Consider the following 26,425-nt stretch of genomic DNA (forward strand, 5'->3'; position numbering starts at 1 on the left):
AACTCTTTAAAGCTGGTGACCTGTTGCACTTCAGGAGCAAAAGCACCACTCTCATAGAGCAGAGGCTGGCTGCTGGGTGGCCCTCACTGGGTTTTGCTGCATAGAAAACTCCTTGGGAAAGGATTCTGAGGCACTGTCAGAAACAGAGTGAAAAGCCAGTAGCTTTTGTTTTAATGTAGCAAATAATTTCCTATTTCCATTTCAAGACAAATGAACTTCTGACAAGTAACAACCCATTTGGGCTCTGCGGATACCCCTCGATAGCTGTAGTGCAAGTGCCTAGCAGGTACTGTCTTCCCAGAAACTTTGCTTCACACACGCATTCAATATATATGAATATATTTAAACTGGATATTAGGGAAAATTTCTTCACTGAAAGGGTGCTCAGGCATTGGAACAGGCTGCCCAGGGGAGTGGTGGAGTCACCATCCCTGGAAGTGCTCAAAAACTTTAGATGAGGTCTTTAGTGACATGGTTTAGTGGTGGACTTGGCAGTCCTGGGGTAATGGCTGGACTTGATCTTGAAGGTCTTTTCCAACCTAGCTGATTCTGTGATTCTTAGAGTAGGTTGCAATTTTTTAGCAGAAATTGTGCAACTGGGTCTGTGTGACAGTATTCAAAATTATTACATTTTGAAGTTTCTTCAGCATTTCCATAATTTTTATTAAATATTTTTGAAGAGTCCTCTTAGAATTCCTGTAAAGTATTTGCATTTGCCTAAGTTGATTTGTTTCAGTAAATGAACATATCTGTGGATTAAGTAAATCTGACTGTAGTGTTGTAGAAATTGTTGTGTTTCTGTTGGTGAGTTTTCACTCTGGGGAGAAAAGAGGAGATTTCTGCTGGAAAACATTTCTCTCAACCAAATCTTTTACTAGCTTTAATAAAAAGACAAAGAAAATAGAACTTTCAAGTCTCTTGCCAGCTCCTGCTGCTATTTGTTTTTAGTTTATTCCTTCCTTTTTATTATTCCTGACTGTTTATTAGTACTGAAGTGGTGCCCAGAGCCTCCCCCCAACAATCTTAACTACACTTTGCAGTATGATTTACAAACAGGCGAGTTGATACCATTTATCCTACCAAGACTTTACACTCCCAGCACAGAATCAACCAACCTGGAGCCAGGAAGAGCAATACATTTACATCGCATCCAGGCTTTGGTGGATATGTTGTGAGCAAACACAGCCAGGGAGGATTTTGAGCAACTGCAGGCAAAGACAGTTTAGGCGACTCAGATGTGCATGCTGTGGACACCAGCATATGCATCCTTCTTAGAACAGGAAGGGGCATTCCTCAGACAAAATAAAGACTATTGTTCATCCTCCAGAAATGGCCTGGATTCTGGAGAAGGCTTATTCTGTCCCTTTAGACCACGGGTATGCAGTGTTTGCACAGCTCCCCAGGAGCCCAGCTTTTTGGGGGCCTGGCAGCTGCAGGTGCGGAGTTTAGTGGCCACCCCAGGGCATGTCACCACCTCTTCAATACAGGGCCCTAGCCTGGCAGGACAAGGTACAGCCACAATGTGGCAAGCCTGAGCGTGTTTCTTCCCTACTGAGGGCTTCCTCAGGAGTCACCAAAGGCAGAGTGCAGGCCCCTTGGGAAGGCAGAAGGTTTGTGAAGGCAAGAACTCTTCCGGATTTGAAGCCTAAACATAAAGAAAGAGGAGTTAGCTCACCAGTTGCAGCAGTGGATAAAGTTTGGGAGGGTTTGGAAGGACTTTGAGAAGGAGAGAAGTGTGTGGTCTTGTACTATTTTGGGAGTGCAGAGGGATTGAGTGAGGACTGATGAAATTTAGTGAAAGGAGGGAAGACATCAGGCCCACTGAGGCTGGGAGAAGAGATTTCCTCTCCTACCTACTCCTTCTGTGTGAGGTGGTCTAATCAATCAGAAGAAAAATAATCTCAGACAGTGCACCAGAAATTAAATCCCTGTTTTTTATAAATACATAAAGGTTAGGAGGCAGGTATTAAGAGGGTGCAGGCGTCCTCTGTTAGAAGACAGTGACTAAAAATGTTATAAAGTTGTTGAGTGGAAGTAATGCGGATGGAAATGTTCAGGACTGAGTAGCACAGAGGGGATCAATGACTTTGCAGTAAAACAAGCACTGGGCAAGACTGGGAGGGCTTGGCTGAATCAATAACAATGGGAGGAAGCCAGAAGTAAGCCTGAAGTAGGAGGAAATGAAGGAATAAAGAAACTAAGGCTGTTAGGGCACGGAAATGAGATTTGTCTGTTGGGATGTGGCAGGAGGGTAGAGCTCAGTAAGCCTGGCAGTCTCCCGCTATACATAGGAGTAAAATTCCTTTGAAGCTGATGGACTTAGTCTGACATTCGTTAGGTGAGGACAGCAACGGGACGAAAGAGGATGATGATGGTGATTATGATGATGATGCAAAGAGAGCTCTGGAACATAATTCATCCCTAAACCTGCTGGATAATATCTGGCTTGGGCAGGGTGTGCAGACAGGGATACCAACAGCAGGAAAGAAGCTTCATGCTTGCCATGCTGGTGAGGCTGAAGGGAATAGAGTGAATTAACAATTGTAGTTTCGTGTCAACAATGGTATAACATTAATCCCATAACAAGCTAAACTGATAATAACTAGTAAGAACTGTTTATGGCTTATTCAATGCAAATTAAGCCAACAATGAGTAAAATATAATCAGATATGCAATAAATGTTAATTAACAAATTAGAGACATGGAGACAGTCATTGGCAAGTACAATTATAAACGTTTAAATAATGTAGTAGTTGCAGGGCAAGATGTAAATTAAGTTAAATGGACAGTCTTGGTGACAGAGAAGATATATTTAACAGGTAGTAAAATCAGCAAGAAAAACATTCTGCAGTGGACTCAGAACACTACAGGGACTAGGAGAGCAGTATTGCACTGCCATAAATCAGATGTTTTGTATATAACATAGTCATGATTTCTGCCTCTTTATAAGAAAAATGAAAAATGAAACATTCATGTTCAGGCCATGAAAGAAGCCATATCTGCAAAATCTGCCAAGGCAAGTCTGAAAGAACATGGAAAGTAATTATTTTGGATTCAATAACCTGGAGATACCTGCCTTGGGAAGGCATTAAATACATTATTTGCAACAGCTATTAATACTATATTGAGGATGAAATCCAAGTAAGCTCAGCAGCTTATGGAAAGCAAGGGTAAATTGGTACGTGAAACCTATTGCTTGCTTACAGTGTTAAGCAGCCTCATACCATGAAAAATGCAATTTGTTAGAATACATTTTGTTACGGTATGTTTCGTTTGACTGCTGGGATTGTTCTGTAACTCAGAACATGCTGAAAAAAACCTACTCTACCTGAAGAATTGCTGTTATCACACATTATTTGTGTTGCTGATAAACAGGAAAATGCTTGCTCAGCATCTTCTTGTAATGCCATCGTGAAGTAATAAGTGGTTTCTGAAAGGGAACTAAGTTGCTATAGCCTGAGTTTTAAAGCAGAAATCTAAAAAGTTACGTGTGAGATAGGAGTCTTTTTGTTCTTTCAATGTGTTCACTCTTTTATCCCCTCACAGCACGACCAAGCCTCTGTGCGGGGGCAGAGTCTGGAGCATTGTATTTATCCCAGTCTTTTAGCTGGGGAGAGCTGTACCCTTTCACCATCTAACTGAGTCACATTTTCACATGGTCCCTGCAAATCTACTATATTTCTGCTTTCTCCCATATCCAAATATTTCATTTCTAGATTATACATGCAGAAGCATCAGTCAGGGTCTTCTTTAAAAACTCTACTAGGAAAGGAGAAAGATTTCTCTTCCTTTCATACAACACAGCATTTTCATTTTCCAGAATAAGCTCCTTCTGTGTATAATTTGGTTAAAAATAATAATAACAAAAAGAAGTCTTTTCTGAAGACAGAATGAGTGAAGGTTCCTGGTTTGTATTTTGTAGTTTTGGAAGGGATTTTTATTGCACTTTTTTCTGTTCGATTGTTTTGTTAGTGAAGTGGAATTCAAAGGAATGAAATTAAGCCTATGAACTAGTACCAGTAATCACATTAAACATGGGAGAACTGAACTAGCAATATCCCACAGCTGGAGGCAGTTTGTGAACTGCTAGGTGGTAAATCTGCTCTCATCCACCACAGAAAGTACTGTTGCCTGGTTTCCCTTTCCTCTGCTTTGGGATTTGCTTTGCATTCAGTAGATTGTTTCAAATCCTTGCCTGCATTCGGTACAAACTCCACAGTCCAAGAGCAGCTGAGGGTTCCCCCCTTTGTAACCACTGACCAGGGCCAGGCCTTTTAGCATTAAACATGCTCAAGGGGACAGGCACAAAGGAGCAATCAGGTGCTAGGGAGCCTCCTGTGTTGCTGAACTCAGAAAATAGGTCAGCTGTCCTTCAGCTGCCTTGAAAGAAAAAAAGGGTGAGGAATAAACTTGGGTTTTTTTCTTTCCTATCAACATTGCTCCAAACCCAGAGGGGGGGAAATACCCATCTCCTACAAGCTGCACAAATACCGATGTTCAGATTATCGGTTGTTTAATTTTTTTTTTTCTGTTGTGAGCTCTCCTCTTCTTGGGCTGTTGAGGGATGTGGGTGCCTGAGCAGCGCTGAGGCAAGCAGGAATGCTCCAGAGGCAGATCCCTGCCTGCTAATCCCTTAGAGCTCGATGGTGTGGGGCACTGCAGTGCTCTGTTCCTACCGCCTTTCTAAGCAAAATCAGAGCTCTGTAGAAAGACCTCCTTTCTCTACCCTGCCTGTGATTTGCTCACTAACACTGCAAACAGGGCAGGGTTTTTTTCTTTTCTTTTTTCCCCCACTCTGTACAAAGAAAAACCTCTCTGTGAAAAAGAAGGCTTGTACTTGGCATGTAGCACAGTAACATGAGCATAATAAACAAGAGTGGCTGTCCCCATAAATAATAAAAGGAATGTTTCTCTTCACATGGCAGCTTTTCAAAGGCAAAAAGGCAGGGAATAGGTAGTTCTGTTCTAATGTGCACATCGCAAGCTCTAATCCCCACTTCTGTTGTTTTCTTTGGCAAGCCACCAGCCGGAGAAGCTGGGGGTACCTCTCTGCTCTGCATTCCCTTGTAACTTTTATTCTGTTTCTTATCTCTTGTGCCTTGCGCTTGCTGGAAACCAGAAGGCTCCTTAAAAACACTATTGGGCTTCTTCCCTCTGTCTTTCTGGCGTTTTACATTCTTAGAACAACGGAGCCATGCTCTGCTGGCAATGAACTTGGACTCATAATACCAGCTCAGAGGTGAAAATAGACCATTCTCAGCTTAACATCCTCCTGATTTATGTTACTGCAGCAAAGGTGATGAGCTTTTGATACAAGTGAATAACTGTATCATTGGAAAATGTTTCTGATGTTGTTTCAGCTGCTTATGTAAAAATGTTAAGCGTTCTCACCATTAGGGACATGATTTACTGGCACGTCAAAATTTCCCTTTTCTAGCCACTCAGTTCAAACTCTGAATATATTGTAGTTGGCTTCAGCCTTCAGAGCCATGTGTGAGCTACTGCAGTAGCTGAAATCATGCAAATTATCCTTTTATTCTGGCTGAGATTACAACATTAAAACAACAACAACAGAGAAAGGCTTGTGCAGAGAGTATCATAAATAATTTAGCTTAAGTGAACGCTGAAATTAGTCAAGGCACCGCATTGCTTGGCTCCAAGCAGTCTATTTGCAGCCAGATATGTAGAGTACCCTCTGGCCAAAGCCTAGCCTTTCAAAAATGGAAAGAAGGAAAAACAATATGATCTTCTTTAAAAGAAGCATGCTGGAATGACCCGCAGGGTTAAATATACCTAGACAGTCCTCTGTGCCATAGCTCCAGTGATCTCAGGAGAAAACGTACTGTTTATAAAGAGCCCTGAGCTGGGGAAGGAGATAATGAAACGTGCTCATGTATTATTGGCAAGTGCTCTAAATGGTACAGGCGAGCTAAGTGCATACAGTATTATCTTGCATAATTATTAGGTCACTGTACTGTAAACTAAGTGGTTACTATACTTAGCCATACTACTGTGTTCGCTGCCTGATTAAGGAGTAGGTCCAGCTCTCACTCAAACCAGGCTGTATTTACACTGAATTCAAAGGATTGAACTGGGGCCTGGAGATTCTTCTTGGCATGGCCTTCATTTCTGAATAGCTGAGATGAACGCGGTGACAAAGTAGTGACGGGCTTTTCTAATCACAGCAGCAGAGATGCTCCCATTGTGGGGGTGTCTGGGGACTCCCCAGGGGTTGGGAGCTGGTTGTGGCCAGGCAACACACAGCCTTTCCCAGGGAATCCAGGACTTTGAAGCCACAGCAAGAGAGCAGGTGGACAAACCGTGATAGATGACTTGGAGGATTTCAGAGAGAGAACTGATGTGAACTATGGACTATGCTATTTAACTTACTGTTTACCCCAGATAATCTCAACTGGGAGCAAGTGTGTGTTTTCATACTTCCCTTTGAATGTGGATATCATGTGCAGGTAACATCTAAGGAGAGGCTTCTATCGGCACAGTACGGGAAATTAGGGAGCAGGCCATTTGGGCATTCACACATTGAAAGAAGGCTCTGACAGGCAAAAACCACATTCTGTAAAAGATGAAGAGCTGAAGGAGTTTTTTATTATAGGCACATTCAGAGCCAGTCTCCTTAGCACATTTCAGAGTCCCAAAGTAACTGTACAGTTGAATTAGTCATGGAGACTTGCAAGATGGCCCAAGGCAATTAGTTAACCCACAAAGTGTGTGTGTCCCCTCACACAAAACCACACAGCTACTGAGAGTTTAGCAGGCTATTTGTAGTGACACAGGACTGTGCTAATGTCAAGAAGAGAGGCTGTGAAAACAAAAGGTGAGAGAAGGAAAAGAAGCCAAGTGTATAGACCAAGATGAGACTGAAACCAAGGCTATGAACTGAGATACAGAAATGGGAAGTAGAAGAAAGAAATGAAGTTGTGAACAGAAGACTGGTGGAGAAAGAACGGAAAATGAAAATAAAATTAATAGTCCTGTTGATTAAAGGAAGAATAAACAGCTTGAGCCTTGGGAAACCCACAAGATAAGAGAATAAATGAAACAGAAAACCTATGTAAAGGAAGTAGTACAGGAAACCACTGAACAACACTAACGTGGCAAAGGAGATGAGAAGTCTGTCCCAAGATGCTAGTCGCAGTATTTTCTCTTAGTTGACAAGTAAAAAATGGGTTAGATTTTATACCCTTAACCATTGTTACTAAATATGCTGCACTATGGCAGGTTGCACTAAACATGCTGCACTATGGCAGGCTTTACCAGTCCTTACTCTAAGAAGTTTGCAGTATAAGAGTGAATATAAAGATAAGTAAAAGTGTAGGGTTTATTTATATATCTGTATTGACTGACATATTACTAATGCTTTTCAAGTCCCAGAGAAACACTCTGAATTACTAATTCATAAGGTCAACTTTAAAAGGTTCCTGAGAACTGGGGCTTCTCCCAGTTCTGGTTTCACAGGAAATGTTACAACAAACCTTAAACACTACAGATATCCCGTGCATAGATATATCCTCCCCAAGGTGATTACTGGGTGCGCTGCATCAAGTGACTGCTGTCAGTGACATCCACCACCCAAATGAGTGAGCATGAAGAGGGGATGGTACTGGCCTCCTTGGAGAGAGAAGAGATGGTGAATGTGTATTAGGTAGTATATAAAGGATCTTTAACACCTCTACTTTCACATCTGATGCATCCCTAATGGCACTTTCATAGAGGAGAGAAAAGGCAAAAAGAGTCTGCTTTACGAGTTCCATATGAAACATTAAATTCTGAGTCAGGTTCTTCTAACCATGCGTGTTTTAAGCTCTATAAAAAATAGCCTTTTCAAAGATTTAATCTGTTTGTAAACAATGTAAAACAGAAGCCAAGATCTGACATAAAACCTTAGAAAAACTTCGTTAAGACATTCAGCCTTTATATGACCTGAAGAGTAGTAGTGGAAATAGAGGTTTAAACCTTTCACTTCCCTTCCTATGCAGGCTGGGACAGGGCTCTACACAGGAGAAGCAGCTGGCCCAGCTATGGGCACACACATGGGGAAGAGCTGCGTGATGATGCAGCTCACCTCTTATTATTGGACTTGGATTGGCCATGAATGTTGTGTATGGATATAGTGTTTTAAAATACTGCGGGAAGATTGTTCTAGTTTTTAATTTCACTCTTTTTTTTTTTAAGCTGAAGACAGCTGATGCAGTTCTCATAAGCCCAGAATTGTATCATTTTATGGCACAAAAATTCATCCTGTGACTAGAGGGAACCAGTCCACTTATGGGTACTGGCAGATGGCTTTAATTCCTTGGATGTGTTTACCTGCTTCAGAGTTGGCTAGTTAGGAAAAAGGTCAGTTATGAGACTGAGGTGTGTGGCTTTGTAACACTGTAAGTGAAGCCTGATGTACACTAGCATAAAACCATTTCCAAAGCAACTCTTTCATGACAGCATGTTTGTTTTTTCCCTTCTAAAGACATGAAGTCTGCTTTACATATCTAAGATTAGGAAAAAAACCCTTTTTGCACAGGACTGTTTACCTTATTGAGTCATGCTCATCCCAGGTATAGAACCAGAGCACTGAAGAGGATGCCATTAGGGCTAGGCATGGTTATTAGAAACTCACTAAAAGTCAGAAAGTCTTACAAGAAGATGAACTTGGTGTTTCTTATAAGAAGTAATCTTCATGTCTTTCCTTGTGGAGAGGTCAGGATGCACAGGAGCCCTGTGAATGTCAAGGTGAGGTCTAAATGAACATTTCAACCCACAGAAATTATTTCTGGAGGTTTTTGCTCTTCAGCAGCCTCATACATGAAACAAATTGCCATGACTCAATAATCTTTTTGTTCTGAATCCCTACAGGGTTAGCTTGTTTTGTTGTGTTTTGAGGGAATTAAATTATGTTTTGCAGTTTAAACCTGCAATATGTACATGCAAAGTAGAAGGAGCTTGCTTGGAGGGAAAGGGTTATACATTCAATAACCTTTGTGTATTTATTTGTTCAGCATGCTAGCTCTTGTGCTATTTGCTGGGAAGGAATGCCTGCACAAAAAGCTACAAGGTGGCTCAAATAAAAAAGCCTAGAATGTTTTGAAAGCCTCCCCCTTGACTTCTGATTGAAAGGATCTGTAGAGGTTTTGGCACGTTATAAATCCGTGTTTACTGAAAAGGAAAAAACCCCAACCCAACAGCCCCACTCCAATTCTGGGTTTATGTCTACGAGAGTCTGTGCCAGCCCCAGTTTATAGAATGTCAAGTGCTAATAATTCACAATAGATCCAAGACAAAAGAAGACTTTAACTACATTTTGGGACAAAACATTTACAGTATTAAAGTCTAAAAATACTATGCAATTTGATCTTAAGAGAATAAGAAGATCTGAGCTTACTCTGCATTGTTCCAACACTTCTCCTGGAAACTTTAATGTAAACTTTGTGTTTAAATATAAACCCACCTCTGGGGCTGGCCTATTCTCTTTATTTATTTTATTTGCCATGCTGCTGAAAAGCTCATGTGCACAAAAAGAATGCCCCTCTCCTAATCCTTTAACGATATTGATGGGGTAGCTCATGCAAAGCACTTAGTTTCATTGTGCCTCTAGAAATGAAAAGCAAATTCTTTCTAGTTCATCAGTCCCTTTTCTCCCCCTGCTGAATTTTATGTTTTTCTCTCTTAAATACTCATTCTGGCCTTTGGTTACATTCACACATTCAGTATGGAATACAGACACATTTCTCAGTTTAGAAGTAACTTGAGTACGAAACTTCTAACAAGATAAAATCTTTCTTTATGAAAGATTCTGCCTCCTTCTGCCTCCTTATGCTGCCTCCTTCTCAGGCTGGCTGTCCCTTGGTGCACCTGGGTATCTCCACTGCTGCCTCCCCCTAACCCCAGCCAAGTAGGGTTCACCAAGTAGGTACCCCTGGTCATCTGAGGACCTTGTTTTCATGAGGATATGCTGAATTGAGCACACCAGTGCCGCTGTCAGCTTTCCTTGTGGATCTTCTCGTCTGTTGCCAGGAATGTGTCTAGTACAGAGGCCAGCTAAAATTGACCTCTACCAGGAGCAAAATAATGTGAGAAGTCTTTTTCATCAATGCAACAGCCCTGGAAATGTTTCTTGTGTATGTTAGAGCATCTCTGCCTTGCCTAAACTGCATTTAAATCATAGAATCATAGAATAGTTTGGCTTGGAAGAAACCTTTAAAGGTTATCTAGTCCAAACCTCCAATGCAATGAGCAGAGACATCTTCAACTAGATTAGATCGTTGAGAGCCCCATCCAGTCTGGTCCTGAATGTTTCCAGGGATGACACATCCACAGCTTCTCTGGGCAACCTGTTCCAGTGTTTCACCTCCCTCACTGTAAAAACTTTCTTGCTCGTATCTAGTCCAATTCTACCCTCTTTTAGTTTAAAACCATGACCTATTGCAATAGATCCTCCTAAAAGGTTTGTTTTCATGTGTCTTATAAGCCCTCTTTAAGTACTAAAAGTCTGTTCTACCATCTCTATTCACTTTTCCAGTCTGAACAACCCCAGCTCTCAGCCTGCCTTCATAGGAGAGGTGTTCGAGCCCTCTGAGCATCTTTGTGGCCCTCCTCTGGACTTGCTCCAACAGGTCTATGTCCCTCTCATGTTGTGGGCTCCAGAGCTGAAGGCAGTACTGCAGGTGGGATCCCATGAGAGTGGAATAGAGGGGGAGAATTGCCTCCCTTGACACTGTTGGCTTTCTGGGCCGCAAGCGTGCACTGCCAGCTCATGTTGAGCTTCTTGTCAACCACCACACCCAAGTCCTTCTCCTCAGGGGTGCTCTCAAGCCCTTCATTCCCCAGCCTGTATTGATACAAGGGGCTGCCCCAGCCCAGGTGCAGAACCCTGCACTTGGCCTTGTTGAACATCATGAAGTCCATTTTTTGAGCTTGTCAAGGTCCCTCTGGATGGCATCCTATCCCTCAGACCTGTCAACTGCACCACATAGATTGCTGTTGTCACATACTTGCTGAGGGTGCACTCGATCCCACTGTCTGTGTCACTGATGAGGATACTAAACAATACTGGTCCTAATGCAGACCCCTGAGGGACACCACTTGTTGCTGATCTTCATCCTTTGGACTCTCATGCCCATGCTGGTTCATTAAACTGGCTTCCCAGAGCATTATGGAGAGGGAGCAAGCACTGCCAGTGACCATCTTCTAGCAAGGTGAATGGACCTTTTACTCTCTTTGTTTCTCTTTAGACAAATTATTTTGGAGCAGATGGAGCTTTTTACAGGTGGTAGGTTGAGCTGTGTTGGATGTTGCAAGAAAACATCCAGAAAGCTGGTTCTGCATACAGCAGCAGCAACAGAGTGTGCCTTGATGGGGAAGACTGAAGACCTGTAAATAAGTGTAAAATTAGTAATAAAAATTGCCATATTTAGAAGTTTGGAAGCTTCACTGATAACCAGAGCTTTACAGTTACTCAGACAGAAAAGCCTACAAACTGCTTTAGACTGCCCTAGTGGAACACAGATGCTCATTTTGTACTTGCTGGCCTTTTTATATTTATTTTATGTGGATCAGGCAAAGAAAAAGCTCAGATGAAGAGTAGGATTATATCTTTAAAGCATGCTACAGTGTTTTGTTTATTCCTGCACTTTCTCACTGCAAACTTGATCATCTTTGCTGGCATTTTAGAGACTCCACAGTTGCTCTACTCTCAGCACTGCCTGATAACAGGAGATTTGTGAAAATGTCTCTGTGCAAAAGAGAAAGGTGTGAACAGAAACAAACTTTTCACAGTAACCCAGAATTATCTCAGTGGTAAGTTTAGAAAGTAACAGCTTTTTAAAAGCTCCTGCTGCCTTTGGAACAAATTGGGACTGAGAGGAAACAATATTCATTTACATTGTAAAGTATTCATTTTTAAACATGGAGAAAGAAAGAGGTATTTAAAGGAGGGGGGGAATCATGTTTTTCATAGCAACACTTTACTTTCTACCAGTAGTTCTAGAATTTGCAATAGGCAGAAAGCAAATAACTAGGCTGCCAACCACAGAGATGAAAGAAGAAGCCAGTGGAGAAAAAGAGATTTTTACAAATAGTACAGCGATGACAAAATACCAAGGCTCATTGACAGCATTGTCAAAGCTTAAAATTAGAGTTAATGATAGAGTAGTGGATCTCTGACATTTTAAAACACCATGGCACATGGAGTTTTCACTGTATTTGTGGTTTCCTTCTTCTCTAGAGAGCAACAAACTTAAACTGATCCTGCTGGTAGGTGATAACAGTCAGGGTAAAACAATTATCATCTCAGGCTATAGCATACATTGAATCAGGAGCTTGCTCCTCTGCACACTTCAGTATCAGCCTGTTGGAAGCAAATATAGCACTGCAGTACCAAGAGTCATTAGTTCAAGTCAGGACTTGGGTGACTGGGCAGGGGGAAGTTTTGCATGTCAGATGAAGGAACTTAATGCAATACTGAGTAGCAGTTACATAAACTCTGCTAGGGTGTTACTGCTCCTTTAAAGCTAGGCAAGCTGCAGAGGTTAGGGAATTTGAAGTGATTAGAAAAGTCAGGTACTCCACAGCCAGAAAGCTTCTCTTTCATTTCTGTTGGACTCGGGTTTTATCAGCAAATTGTTGATAAAGAAGTAACTCTGTAAGCACCAAAGTGCTTACATTTGATTTAAAGTGGAATTTAGGTGCCTAACTGTAGCCACGCAGGCTGCAACACACCCAGCTTCCTCCCATCTCCATGCCTCTCCATCTGAAGGCATGCTTATTCCCACCAAAGCAGTGGGTTTCCCTCTCCTGCACCGGCAGTAGGCACTGAACTGGTTACAAGACACAGGATTTCCCACTTGGTCAGGGTGGTTTTGTTGAGAGTCTCACCTTGGAGCATCCATCTCTCTATGCCTCATTCACGGAGAGCTGGTATGGACAGCTTAGAACTGTGCACCACCTCTGAGTGAAATGCACTAACAGCCTGGGTACCACGCATCAGGCATCACCTCTCTGCCCAAACTCTGACACTGGGCTGTAGGCACAAGCTCTTTATTCCTCCTTCCACTTTTGGCCCCAAGAAGTTTTGTTTCTTTATTTGAACTATGCAGTAATTCAGGCTAACTTGGGATGTGGGAGGCCTTACATAGGAATTGCTGGTAGTGGGGTGGATGAGCAGAGCATGCATGTAGGAATGCCTTGTACCCTCTCTGGTCAAGGAGGCCTCTACATCTGAGTTGCCTCCTTTCTGGTGAGTGCTGTAGGCTACCATGCAAACTGTAGCTGGTGAGAATATTGACTGGTGTCCTCTGATTTAGACAAGTGCCAATAACCAACCATTTGAGGAAAGGCAGAGCATGGAAACAAGCAAAGTGAGCAAAACTGCAGGTAAAAAAATAGTATTGCCTCTAAGTCACTAAGGAATAGATAGCTTCAGAAGGAGGATGCTTAACACTGAAGAAAATGGAAATGAGTACAACTGAGACTGGCAGCAAAGTTGAAAGATCTGAATGTGCTCATTTGAAGGGTGGGACAGGGACACATTAAAATAACCAGTGTTTGGAAGAACCAGCACATGGAATGGAATCAAGAGGTAAAGATTTTGAATAAATAGCTGAGACTTGGTCAGGTAGTGATGAAAAGACATAAATAGAAAATACTGTGTCTACAATTAGGATGACACAAGACTACAACATAAGCTGTTGGATCCATTGAACATATCTCAATGCTATTCAAGGCTTCTAAATATTGAAAGAAATATAATTGCAGATATGGAGAAAAATTAAAAATATGATAAAACACAACGTATTTCTTTAGGAGCAGATTACACAATACTGATGAGGTACACAACTTTATCAAATGATCTTTTTGCTGGCAATGAAAGCACTGGATACAATCCATCTGAATTTCAAAGAAACACACCAAGGAAAGCAAGAGTTAATGTAGCAAAGATGAAAATCAGTAGGAGAAAATGAAAGGTGGCTAAGTGACCAGCTAAAGAAGAGACCAAAAAAAAAGAAAGTAACCTTTAAAACAGGAGAGGATAGGATTGTTGTCACTGAGGGAGCAAAAGGAGATATTTAAGGTAAAAATCAGTGCTGGCACAAGAGTGAAATAGTATAAACAGCCCTAACTAAATTTACATTGAAAGCTTCAGAAGTTTTGAAACATCAGAGGAGAGAGGCCTGGAACAGCCACACAGTCAGTACACTGGAAACGGGGTTTTAAGACAGAACTTTGCAAACAAATTTAAGCTTGATAAATTACAAGACTGCAGGGTTGACTCTGATAACAGGGACCTGGGCTTGATGACCCAGGAGATCCTTTCCAATCCTTTGTATATAAATTGGAATACAGAAGCTGTAATACTCCTGGACCAGTCTTCTTACTACCAACTCACAAGATTATGATTTCTAATATCAAATAGCATTAAAGAATAAAGTGACTTGTTCCTTTATCACCTGTTAGTCTGAGGGAAGTGGTAAAAAAGAGAGGTATAGCCTTCTGTGAGCCATAAGACTTTGTAAAAATGCACAATTTTAATTTTTACTTTGAACAACCTGGGTTTGCATGTCTCTAACATGGTAGTGGTTTACATTTATAAAGGAGTGGATCAGAACAGTAAAAAGCATTGTGCTAGGCTAACAAAAATGTTTTCATCTTAATTACAAATTTTTGTTGTATAACCAGCATCGTGTATAATAGAAATAGGCCTAGGGAGGGACTTAAAGAAGTAATTTAATCCATCCCATGTGGGATGAACTACACTCTACAGCATTCCTGACAGATGTTTATACATTAACCTGTTTGTGGAAATCTCCAAAGATGGAACTGTGTGAACTCCTCTAGCTATTGCAATGCTTTTGTTGCACTCACTGTTTAGAAAGGTTCACTTAAGGTCTAGCCACAAACCTTTCAGCAATTGAGACCTTTTTGGTTTTTTAAGCAACTGTTCCATATTTGAAGGTTGTTATTTTATCTGCCTTCAGCCTTTTCTTCTCTGGATCAAACAGCACCGATTCTTAATCTTTTCCTCATAAGCTGTATTTTTCCTGACTTCTAATCCTTCCTTGTTACTCTTCTCTGGTTTCAATAAAACCAATCTAAAGCCATATTGAACTCTAAAAGCCAGTGCTCAGCAGGGCAAGATTACTTGCTGTATCTTCCTGACTTTACTCTTGTTTATAAAGCCTAATATGACATTGTTTACTCAGAAGTTCTTCCTGTTTTAAAAAAAGATCATTTCATGAAGGTGGGAACACATGTCAGTCAGGCACATTGGAAAAAAAGAACTGAAACAAACTAATATGAACGACGACCAAGAACTGGCTTTTAGTAGAAATGTTTTCAATAAGCTGTGAGTAAGAAAAAAAACCACCCACACAATTAAAAGCCAGAGATTTTGAGTTTTAAAAAGAAACACAGAAGCACAAAACCCAAGGAGAGTTTCTTCTTATTAAGTCTAAATATAAGAACTGTAGAACTTTGACATGGGAAAGTACACCAGAAGAAATGAAACAGTAAACATCAGGAGAAATTTTAATTTCCTTTGTTTTAAGCATGTTTGAAACTAAAGGAATTGTACTAATAGTTACAATAGGCAGAAATGTTGTGTTGAGAGTATCATGGAAGAGAAAACATGCTCATATAATGGAACTGTTCTGTATTTTGAAATAATTCAGTGGTGCATTTGACGTCTTTTCTAGCTTTTGCTGTTGTGGTGTTGAACTACACACTTCGCTGCACTACAGCGAAGGACCCATTCTTTGTCAGGTAATTCTGCTGGTCTTTGTGTTTTAGGAGAAGTTTTTCTACATGTAGATTTGTTTGTAAGGAATCTGCTTGTCACTGTGCTGTCCTACATGCTTGCCTTTTAATTAAGACACTTGTAATGTCTCCAGAGTTAGGTGGATGGCACCTTTTTTTTTATCTTGCCACAAAGGAAATATTTCACAGGCAAGCATCTTCACACAGAATTAGAATGTTAGGAATTACAGTGCTCAACAAATGTCTTTATTAACAGTGTTTAAGGTATTACTCCTGACAGGAACCTCTTGCTCACTTCTTATTTCCCATAAAATAAGATGACAGCCTTATCTCTTCCTGCTCCCCTGCCCCCTTAACTTTGCCACAGTACTAATATAAACAGTACTTGCTTTAAAGTACATGCAATCAACTGCTCTGCATTATGCAATGTGATTAAAAGACACATCATACTGCTTCCAGTATCTGTTGATTCTTATGCAGAGTATCTTTAAGGCATGCATTGCCACCACAGCCAAGGTACTGTGTTTTGAGTAGAGACAGGAAAGAACTCTGCTCATAAAATTATCTTGATTAATAAGTGGTCTATTTCGAGATGGGCTGCAGAGCCAGCTGTGCTTGTAGCTATGCACTACAAATTGCAGTCTGGTACTTCCTTCAGCCTTCTGTTCCTCCATCTACTTCTGCATAGGTTGTTATAAGCCAGATGGGAGAGTTTCTGCTTGTACAGAGTGACTTGACACAGCATGCATTGCTGACGGTATGACTCTCCAAACAATTTTGCCTAATACTACCTGGAGTTATGCCATGAATGCAGGACCTCACTACAATCTACACTAATCAGATCAACAAGGTCAATGACCAAAAGCCTTCAGATTTACATTTGAAATGCTCTCCTGGCTAGTACTAAATCAGAAATTAATGCTCACAGCACCACAGAACTTGTGGAGCTTAAAATGTTCATTATTTGTACCAAAAACATAGTAATGAGGCCTCTTAAAATACACAACTCATTTGTTAATCAAGCTTTTTTTTTTTTTTAACTACTGAGCTTTCCCTTAAATTCAGAGATTAAAAGCTGTATTAACTTAATGCTTGGGCAGGTAACCAGAACAGAAAGTATCTCTGCTAGCTACATTACACTGACACTGGAGCTGTACTCAGCAAAACATTTTAAGTTTACATTTGAGCACTCTGATTATCCATATCCAATCTGCATATTGAAAGACAGACCCGTGGATTATCTCAAGAACATGTAAACCCATACAGACACTGCAAGTCTCCTATACTTCAAAAGCTGTTTTCAGCCTGACTTAAGTGCCTAGAAGTGGTCCCACCACAATACGGCTAGAAGTCCTTGGCAAATTAATATATATATATATTTTTTTCTTAAAAGTTGTATCAAATTATTGCTGTTTCAAAATTATCCACTTTTTATTGTTTCTCTATTATAAGATGGCTAGAATAATCTCTAGGGATTGTTATAATCATTACAAATAAAAAGCAATGTTAGCCCCAGAATATCCATGAAAGAGTTCTTCATTTGAGCAAGACAACTGAAACACCTATAATATGAAACACCTTACAAGAAATGTAGGTGTACTATCTGCAAGCCAACTCTTTATTGCAGTGCACTATATTTTAATATTGTACACTATTATTCTATTGCATCATCTGTAATAGGATGTTCTTTCATTTCAGCAGAAAATTACATGCTGTGCTGCAACATTTTTCCCCTCCCTTTTACAACATGTCTATTTGACTCCATTCTGAAATTATATCAGGTACCGGGTTTTCACCACTACATCACTTCAGGGTGACTACATAGATATAATTTGCCTGTACAACTCATCATACCTCTGACAGAAACAGAAAGCAGTTGTAGTTGTATCACCCAGTTACATGGCCACACCGTCTTTCATTCTTTTTTTGAAGCTGCATTATCTAAGCTGTAAACTACAAATTTACTTATGCTACAGGTTTGGGAAATAAAGTCTGTAGATTAAAGTAGATGGAATTGTGACTCAAAATGAACGGCGTATATATTCTTAAAGTTTGATAGATTAAAATAATGATTTATCATGGACAAACAACCAAAAGGAAGTAAGTAACCTGTAAGTTAGGGCATCCTGACTTAGACTCAAAAAATCTGGTCTTCTGGTCTCCTCTTGTGCAACATGCTGTGTTACTTGTTCTTTTTACAGATACCTTTATAAGTCTCAACTGCAGCAGCTTAACACCATGTCTTAATTGTTTTCCACATCTGTTTTTCTTTCATTGTGATCTTCCTTTGTTTTTTCAGGGTTATAACCATAATCAAAATAATAACCAAAACTTAACGATCTTTTGGAACTTAATATATGCAGTGCCTTTGCAGACCTTCATTATTTGGAATAAAACTTTGTACATAGGACTGTAACAAGATTTCTGGATGAAAATACTACTCCTAAAAATAAAACTGAAACTCTCTAAACAAAAAACCAAAGTCTGTTTATGCTGTTGGGCATCAGGTATTTACAAGCGAGCTGACCAGTGACTTTTAAAAAACGAGTTACTAAAAGCACTTTAAATCTTCTGTTTCTCTGAGGGTGGTGGTCTAAAATAAATACTCAGTGACAACTACTTTAGTCAGTAACATTTCAATTCATGTACAAATTTCAGGTGGCTGCCAGCTACCGGATTTTGGTAGCTAAGAAATTGAACCAGATGAGACCTCTATGGTTCACTGAACATAGTTCCATGGAGTTGCAATAGTAAGTTTTTATTCTATTTAGAAACTGGTTTTCACTCCCCATTACTGTTGGAAGACTATTTCAGAACTTCTTTTCTGTGATTAGAAACTTGGTTTTAATTTTTACTTTAACTACAGCTTGCTACCCAGTACCAGGACTGATTCTGACAAAGATTAACTGAAAGGGGTAGGAGTTTTGCTTGGAGAAGGGCTGATGATTAAGCTTTAAAATATGTAGTACATTAGGAAAAAGCTCCCAAACTGGAGACCTCAACCTGGTGGGAGTTTTTATGGTTCCTTTACTTCAGCTATTTAAAAACATAGCACTGAGTTAACCGTTGGTGAATCTGAACTGTCATTCTGTAAGTCTCATATCTTAGCCTGGTATATGAGGCTGGTTTCTGTACGCACGTTAGCACATCTTGGTTTAGTTGGCTGCATGACTTGGTCCCAGCCTTGATGCTACTGCCAGTAAACCAAACTTCCTTTCTCCCACACTTCTGGTCATTGTGCAGGTGAATGCTAAGGTCTCTTCACAGCACTGCTTTTTTCCACATCTGTGATCTCCTAAGTTTTATGCAGTCAATAGATTTACTGTTTAATGCTTTTTTGTACTGTAGGGACCTTGACTAGGTCTTCACTGAGCAGTGGACTCTGCAAATAAGATACGAAAAAAGGACTGAGAATCCCAAGCTCTAGATCCCAGCGATCCAAATCAGGTATATAGTAACAATGAAGTCATGAAACCAGTCTCAAGGCTAGGGTTTCCAGTGGATTCTCCCATGTGTCGTAAGAGTGATAAAAGACCCATCTTTATTACTCCCTCTTGCAGGGACACTACTGTCTCTCTTTGTACCATTTATTTTCTGAAAACTTGAGAATTACAAAGGTGTCTGTCTGGAACTGCCCAGAGGGGTCAGAGGCTGTGGCTGGGACAAACTCACAACACAAACTCAGCAACCTTGTCCCCTTCAGAAAATTGGCTTTAAGGAGAGGGCTACTAAAGATGGGAGAAAAAGCTAACTTGAAAACAAATGATTATGTCTTGTCTTTTGATTGAAGGATTTTTACTTCTGAAAATGCAGAAAAATACAATGCACATGCATTGCCTGGTGATTCAGGCGTGAAGTAATGCCAAAGGAATAAATGACTCTATTATTGTGAAAGAGTTTGACACATTTTCTGTGGAAGGATACTTGTGAGAGGATTGCCCATTGGTACAGCTCCACCGCTACTGGGAAGTGCCAAAGCTCCAGTGCAGAGTAAGCTGCTGTGACCACTGGCATCTTGATATGCAAGACAGAGCTGTTCTGAACGGGGCCAGATAGCACTGCACTTAAAATGCCAAAGGAGCTATATCTACACTAGAATTTATACTTTGCTGCAGTGTTGTTAGCAACAGAAAGTTTCTGCTGGAAAAAAAAATAAAAATTAACATAGACACAGTCTAGTAGAATTGTATCCATTCTCATTTTGCAAATGATGTAAGTTCTTCTTAAAGGGTAGAGTACAATACCAAATATTTAGAGAGGTTCTTAGCATTAAAAATAAATACACATCAGTGCACAATGCATACAAGAGAATTAGTTAGCTGACATTTATTGTATATATGCAATTATATACACTCAAATGAGCAAATTCAGGTGCCTGTGTGTAATGAAACTCAGTGTTTAAAAGTTTGGCCTCCTGTCTGTCTCCTTCTCCATGCAATGCTGGGATACCTCTGGAACAGCCAGGCTGTTACTAAACAGTGGGAAAATTGCTTTTGAAGTTGTGCTTGCGAAACATTTTTGTCCTCAATGTGTAGACTAATTTACTTTATGAGATGCAAAAAATGTTCTTCATTAAGTGAAGAAAAATTAAGGTCCTTTTGTAGCAGACTAATTAGATAGCTATCTAAAATAAATGTTTTGTTTAACGCCTAGTTTCTTCTTTAAACATATAAATACCAGCTAGTGTTTTAAAGCTTCTGTAGCTGTGAATGGCTCTGCTGTCCCTCACTGCAAGCTACATTTTTATTACTTCTTCCCAAGAAATTTATTTTGCTGACGTGGGCCCTAGTCCAGTAAAGTGTTAAAACATATGCTTAATTTTAAGCATGTGAGTAAAGCCAACAGAACTTTCCTATGCCTAAATTTAAGCACAAATTGGCCTTTGGCTTAGCTGTGGTTATAGCTTCTGGGTTATGTTCTTGAGGACTGTGTGTGTTTCACAGAGTGGGCACCCTCCTGATGGAAGAACAGACTCTTACAGGTTTTTAAAGTATTTTGTTATTCATCACAAGATCTTGAGAAGAAAAAGTACCGACAAGTGAACAATAATATTTTTGGCCATTACTGCATTCCTTTAAGTATCTACATAATGCAACTCCTAACAAACTTCCCACAATTTCCTCTTGTACCTCTAGATGATGATGTAGTACCTGAAAAGAGCTGAGATATTAGCTGGTTGTTTTCATGAATGACAACCTTATCTTCTGTATTGGCTTTCCTGGAAGTATTGAGCATTTTAGCTTGGAGATGAGATGACCGTTCTTAATTCTAGTGAACTGATGCACTAGAAGTTCAGTATTTCTTAATATTTTGCTCTGTGATACTGAAACATTTTTAAGTGTGGGTATACACAAGTGATCTTTTCCCACAGAAAAAGTAAAATGTTGAGATGATGACTGAAACATAGCTCAACTTAGAACTTGAAAGTCACACAGGTAGAACAGGAAATCAGTGATTTTGTCACAATACCTGCAAGATAGGTGGTTACATAGTGAAATGTATTCCCTCAATTTTCACGCCAACACAGAGTAGACCTGGAAGCTGAGCTGCCTTCTCCTTACAAGGGCTTGCATGAGATCCAGGCAGAAACAAAGCGGTTCAGTGCGCGTATAAGTTTACATGACCAATTCTGTTTTGTTAACCAATGAGTTTTCTACACAAATGGAGAACCCCGTACCTCTCTTATCAAAATTTACTGTTTCTAACAAGTATCAGCATTAGAAAGCACTGAGTTAGTTTTTCTTTTTTTTTTTTTTTCTTCTTTTAACATGGAATGGCTTAAAGGCTTTGCGTGTTTCAGTTGTACCATGCAAATTGTCAAGCACCACAGCTGAAGAGAGGAAAGAATGCAGAGAATCTGTACTGAGTTTTAATTTTACTCAATAGCAGGCACAGAATTTGTTCAGAGTTTTATTATTGAGTGAGGAGTTAAGGTAATTACAGCAGTGGGGCAGAAGGCCAGAAGACAATGGAGAAATCTAATACCATGAACCATTTTGGTTTAGATAGTACTTTGGGCTGGTTTTTTTTAAATATACTAGCCCCCTGCTGATAACCTCCTTCACATTTTGGGGAAATTAAACACAATATAATTATTGCACCTTCTGTGTTAACATTTATAATAAGATTAGGTACACTGCAGTTTGCACTCTCACATTTACAAAGTGGGTAAATGAAAAGGATTTGGCTGAAATCAATGAGACAGAAGAGGTTAAAATCAGCAGCTGGAAATGAAAAAGCTGTAAGACATTCTGCAAGAGTTTTTACTATGAAAACATTCATGCCTAATTTGAATCTGGAACAGGAAAGTCATTTGTTTGGACTTCCAGGTAGGTTTCCTGTCTCAAATCAGCAAGTTATACCTGTCCAGAGAAACACCTAAGCCTATTCTTTGCCTCAGGTTTCAACATAGTGTAAAGTTCAAGCAAGTAGTTGAAAGGTATCCTGAACAAAGATGGACTTTACCAAGAGGCTAGACGTTCTGCTGAACCAAGACCTGAACGACATGCTTTGAATATATCCCAGTATTATATAAATCTTAAGAAGAGTGGAAATTTATGCAAAAATACTTTCTACTGAATTTCCCACAAAGCATAGGAAACAGTGGATTTGGAAGAAACATAATTGCTATTTTTTCTGAAGTACCTTGGAGCCTCAAATGGTCTTAGCTTTTTATATTCTATGTCAGTGAGTTACCAAAACTAGTTTCATAAAAGAGGCATACGGTAGCATTGAAAAATACTAAATTTGTCTCCCTAGTAGGTATTGACTCAACTATATGTCACATGAACATACATGAGCTTATATTCTTACATTTTTAATTCTCGTATTCTGAGCACTGAAAGATCTGTAAATTGTTGATGCACTTTCTCTGACTTAGTCAAAAAATGGATTTAATATGGGGGTCTTTCCCAGCTATTTAAAAAACTTCAGAATTGCTTTGGCTAGATTAAGAGATCTTCCTTCAAGTGTAAACAATCTTCTACGACACTCGTGATCAATATAAATATTTATTTTTTAAGATATTTAAAACAAACAAAAAAAAGTCATACCAAATCTCCAAAAATACATCATTTTGCTATGTCAGATTAATACATGCCCTACAGTAATGCTCACTATGCTTTTAAAATTGGAATGCAAGGGTAGGCTGTCTCTCTCAATGGATTTCCTTTATGCAAAGGACAACTCTTGTGAGGCTGTTGGAACTCATGAACCTCTAAGTCACCTCTTAATCATATCCTTATCTCAAATGTCATGTTTGCTCTCTACTCCTAAATATATGAGCTGTTAGGAAGTAAAAAAGCTGGTGCTATCTTCAAGAAAGGAAGGGAGCAACCTGGAAAACCAGGGGAGTCTCAACAGTGATAGCGGAGCTGTTTGTGTACTGTGGGTTGAAAAGAAAAACATCAGGACACAACAGCTTTTCGTAACTGCACACAAGTGCAATCTAAGCAACCAGAGTTCACTGTAATCTTTGAATAATTTGATCTGAAAGCTATTTCTTTACCAAAACATTTTCTTGAATTATTATACTTATTATTTCAGGATTGTTCTTAAACTCTGAGCTCCAAGAGCTGATGTTTCTGATTAAATAAGAGTGTTTTGGGTTTGGTTTGTTTTTTAAAACAGACTTAGAATTATGCTGACATTCAAAACAGAAGGAAAAAATAGTAAACTAGAATATTGACACTACAGTTTCCAACACACTCCTTCAAATGAACATCAGTAGCTGGACTACCTCTACACTGCAAACAAAAAGGGCTTTTTATAAAGCTATTACATATTATAAGCACTCAAAGCGGGGTGGGAAAGACAAGTGCTTCACTTGGGCAAAGCTATGCTGCATATTGATCACAGCTTTGGCTTTATGCTGAGGCTCTGTAGTTGAATTTGCTTACAAATCCATCATTATCCACTTCTCTACACTAGGCTGGTCAAAGTATTGTACTGTGGCACTCTGCTTTTGTCAACCTGAACACTGACAGACCTTCTGCCTAAAAGCATGAAAAAAAAATTGCAAGATAAATGTTCGAAGGAAAAGTAGAGTTTTACAGCTGCCAATGCCACCTTTTTCCACTGCAGAAAACTAACTTTAAACTCAGCTTCAGAAATAATTATTCCAGTTGTTGTGGATTGCTTTTAACTGGATTTGTTGTCTTACCTTTTCTAGAAACCATTCTTGGGAAATTTCAGCATCAGAAATGCCAGTACCAAGCTGAGAAAGTTGACTGTACTTTGCAGAAATGGCTTTCATTGACAATATGTTTAGAATAATTCCCCAGTCCTATTTATAATTTCACTTTCTACCAGTGAAGAACATAAACAGTCTGATGAAGGTTTTAAAAACATGAACTCACACCTTGTATGGCAAAAAAAGAAAGGGGGGGGGGCAATACTCTAAAATCTACAGGGAAAGAAGCAAGGCTCTGAATCAGCAAACTGCTGGGCAGGCAGCAAACTCTGCCCCACTTGGTGTCACTATGGTAAGGGTTGCATGCAGATCTTAATATTAGCTAGATCCTCCTAATTCTTGTTTCAGATACATAGGAAAAGAGTTCTTTTCTGAATCTCAGTACACAGAACTGTTTTCCTGTTCTTTGATTTTGGAAAGGTGTTTAAAAAGGATTCAATATTAGCTACTATAGGTGAGAGAAGAGCAATTTTTAGCAATGGGCTCAAACACAGATGCAGTGAGTAGAGTCTTGGAGAGGGGAAAAAGGCCAGTGCAGCTCACTCACATGATCCCAGCATTTAAGCGTTGCAGTAAAAGGACGGAGCAGTGACAGATGGCCTTTCACTTTCCTGTGGCAAATCCTTGTTTTAGCAACTGTAGGCAAAAGGGTCAAATATTTAACTTGGTATTAAACTTAGCAAAATAAACTCAGTTTCTAGTGCACTAAAGGTATCCATGTGAATATATGATCCTATCTGTCTGAAAGGTCAGGTATGGCATAGCAAAGTTTGAAGCAGTTGTACTGGAAGAGTTGAACAGCAGCGTGCTTGGGCAGATGACCAGGCAGATCATGAACTGCCTACAGCATGGGTCGCAAAAGAGAAAGGTTTGACTAATGTACCGGAACAATTACAGTGGAGCAACTGCAGTACAGTTCTGTGATCTGATATTTCCATTGTGTGTTCCTTCAAGTTACTCCATTGCCCATTTTGAAGGGGACTATATTAATTTCTGGCTGGGTTGGGGGAAGACTATTTTGTTTGCAATCAACAAATTTCAGCAGGTTCTCAGCCCTGTATAAGCTTGAGTCAAGACAGGCTGAGTAATAAACATTGGACATGTGTTTCATGCACCATGCTGCTGATACATGAAGGAACTGCAGAATTCTCTGTTGTAGCTTATGAACACAACTGATTCTTACTGGAATGAATATACACACCTGTAGTTCCCCATTTTGTGAAGGAAAAAATGTCTTCCTTTCTCCATTTTTTCTGTTTCTTTTTCCCCCTTCCCAGCATAAAAATTCACTATCAGATTCATTGGTGTCATGTTCTGTCTCTCCCTGTGCCTACTCAAGCAAAGCTGGTCCCTGCAGTTGCTTATCCTGGGATTCTCTGTTTGACAATTTTGACTAAATGAAGTTAAGAGGGTTTTTGTTCACGTTAATGCTTTCATTTGGAAAACGTTTTCAATCATTTCTGAAAATAGCCATTGTTGCAATGGCAAAGTCAACTTTAGTTCTGTAACAGGACACTTAGACTAAATTGTCACCAATTCTCTAGTTCCTGCCTAGCACAGGATAGTTTGTTTGTATCATTTTATCTCAGGATTGTTAGTTGGCCAGTCTGACAGCTGATGTCTCACAGAGAAAGCATGTCCCTCTCTCATCACACCATCACAATGGATTGTTCAACTTTTAAGGTTTGAGATGACTAGGGCCCACCAGTTTTGTAGCTTCTTTCATATACCAGAGCACACTGGTACCTCTGGGAGTTAAGTGAGGGGAAAAAAAAAAAACACCTCTACTGATTTCTGCCCAGTACCACTGCTGTATGGGGAAATCTGGAAGGCCCACGTCCTCTTCCCTTCCAAGAAACCTGGCTAGGTTACAGGGTTTCAGACAGTTTCCTTCCACCACAGGTGATAAAGATTTCTTTGAAATGATTTCTGTTCCTGTCTGTCTTTTGCAGAGTAGGATTACCCAAGAATGGATGGATGGATGGATGGATGGACTTCTCATTGCTAGACAGCATGGGCAGTACCTGCTCACTGCAGGGAGGATGGAGGATGAGATATGCAGGAAAAAAAGAAATACAGTAAAAGTGATAAAGAGTAAATGGTGTATGGTATCACAATCCAAAACCCGACTGATTTACTGGATAATTTTACAAACTCATCTAAAAGTTGTCTTCTCGTTTAAGATGAAACTTCCTGAATTATGGCAATAGAAACATCTAGTCAAACATCCCACTAAAATCAAGGATACCCCATCTTTCTATCAGAGGAGGAATTTGATCTCAATTCCCCAGGTTGCACATGAGGACCCATGGGGCCTCCTGGCCTGGCTGAGGCTGGTAAAGCTCTCCTCCTTGGGGATCTTGGAGGGAGATCATGGCCGTGCTAGCACCACAGGTTGGGTCTGGCATCCCTTCTGCTGAGCTGAGCAAAAGGTGAAAGCGGGCTTCACCATCCAGCGTATGGGTCCCTGCT

At 40.0% G+C, this 26,425-nt stretch overlaps 1 long non-coding RNA gene across 1 annotated transcript in view; it reads left to right on the forward strand.

Moving 5' to 3' along the window:
• LOC136014299 (uncharacterized) overlaps nt 1–26,123 on the forward strand; it is a 45,852-nt gene extending 19,729 nt beyond the window's left edge. Inside the window, exon 3 of the long non-coding RNA XR_010612618.1 lies at nt 25,906–26,123. This is a non-coding gene — a long non-coding RNA (uncharacterized LOC136014299). The remainder of the gene's footprint in view (nt 1–25,905) is intronic.
• Nucleotides 26,124–26,425: the final 302 nt, after the last annotated feature.

Source organism: Lathamus discolor, chromosome 5 (assembly GCF_037157495.1).
Source record: "Lathamus discolor isolate bLatDis1 chromosome 5, bLatDis1.hap1, whole genome shotgun sequence".
NCBI classification, from domain to species: Eukaryota; Metazoa; Chordata; class Aves; order Psittaciformes; family Psittacidae; genus Lathamus; species Lathamus discolor.